This window comes from Tupaia chinensis, unplaced genomic scaffold, assembly GCF_000334495.1.
Source record: "Tupaia chinensis unplaced genomic scaffold, TupChi_1.0 Scaffold000201_1, whole genome shotgun sequence".
Classification (NCBI taxonomy): domain Eukaryota; kingdom Metazoa; phylum Chordata; class Mammalia; order Scandentia; family Tupaiidae; genus Tupaia; species Tupaia belangeri.
Genome location: NW_006159676.1, coordinates 2,194,272 through 2,195,860, shown reverse-complemented (window position 1 = coordinate 2,195,860; position 1,589 = coordinate 2,194,272). Strand labels below are relative to the sequence as shown.

The 1,589-nt window shown below is 48.5% G+C and overlaps 1 protein-coding gene across 1 annotated transcript in view; it reads left to right on the top strand.

Moving 5' to 3' along the window:
* The window catches only part of MAST3 (microtubule associated serine/threonine kinase 3), a 37,463-nt gene that overhangs the window by 6,388 nt on the left and 29,486 nt on the right, over positions 1–1,589 (top strand).

The window sequence follows — 1,589 nt, the reverse complement described above, 5'->3', positions numbered from 1 at the left end:
AGTGAGAAAGCAAGCCACCAGGTCCAGGATTTGAACTTTGGTCAGCCATGTGGGAGTCCAGCACCCCAACCATCATGCCACCTCCTGGTCCCCTCCCCAACAGAGTTCTGATGCAGTACCTCACCTGCAGCTTCTGCCAGCCTGGGACCATGGGTTCATACTCCTTGGTATGCCCAGGGAGGTCTCTGGACACAAACCAAGAACCTTCCCATGTGACCCAACCTCCCAGAAAACTCCATTACTGTCTGTCCAATTTTTTTAAAAGAATTATTTAACTTTTCATTATTCATTTATCTATTTTAATTTGACCAGAGAGACAGAGAGAGAAAGAAAGAGAAATTGAGAAAGCAAGCTACCAGGTCCGGGACTTGAACCATGGTCAGCCACATAGGAGAGTCCACACCTTAACCACTACATCACCTGCTGGGCCCTGATTTTTTTTTTTTTTTATTTTTAGAATGATTTATTTAAATGAATGTATTATTATCATTACTTTTTAAAAAATTGCTATAGAAACAGAGAGGATGAGCAAGAGTGAGCTGGCAGGTCTGGGACTCGAACTACAGTTGACCATGTGGGAATCCAACACCTTAACCACTGAGCCACCAGCTCAAGGTGTCTGATTATTTTTTCCTCCAAGAATTATGTATGTATGTATGTATGTATGTATGTATGATTTATGCTCTAGGGCACATGCACTCATCAGAGAGACAGAGAAACAGAAAGCTAGAAATCACCCCCCCCAGGGGGATGGTCATGCTGCAATCCCTTCTCCTCGATTCCCTTCTCTGGATTTTGTACATGTATATGTGACCGGCATGAGTCTGAAACTGCCTGGTCCAGGACTCGAACCGTCATCATCAGGTGGGGGTCCAGTGATGTAACCATTGTGCCATCTGCTGGTCCCAATTACTACTGTTTTTAAATTTGTGTAGGTCACATGCTCCCCAGAGAGAAACAGAGAGAGAGTGAAAAAGCAGACTGCCAGGTTCTTGGCTTGACCTAAGGTTGGCCCTGTGGAACTCCAGCGCCCCCAACCTTGGTCCCACCTGCTGCCCTAAGGTGTCTGACTCTTGTTTTTATTTAAAGAATTATTTTATTTAACTTTAGTTATTTAAGTTTGGCCAGAGAGACAGAAAGAGAGAGAAGGAAAATGAGAAAGCAAACCGCCAGGTCCGGGACTCAAACTGCCGTCCCCAGGTGTCTGATTCTTGACCGCAGCAGGCAGAGCATGTCAGATGCCCCTGATGCAATTTGTTGAACATCTCCCTGTGCCGGTTTAAAGCTGGGAGGTGCTGGGACTCCGATGAGCCCCAAGCAAGGGACGGTAGAGCTGGATAGGTATCAGAGAGGGCTTCCAGGAGGCGGGGACACGCTGGATTTCAAGTGGTGGAGCTAGAGTGGGAGTGGTAGCCTAAGCCAAGCCAGGGCACCGGGTGGGCCTAGAATGACCCACTCAGACGAGATTCCTACCCGAGCAGAGCGGGAAAGAGGGAAGCGGGAGGATTTGCTTTTTGGTGGAAAGGAGCCCAGGTCTCCAGGCCCTCGGTTGAGATGCCGCCAACGCCCCGCCTCCTACGCCCGCGGCC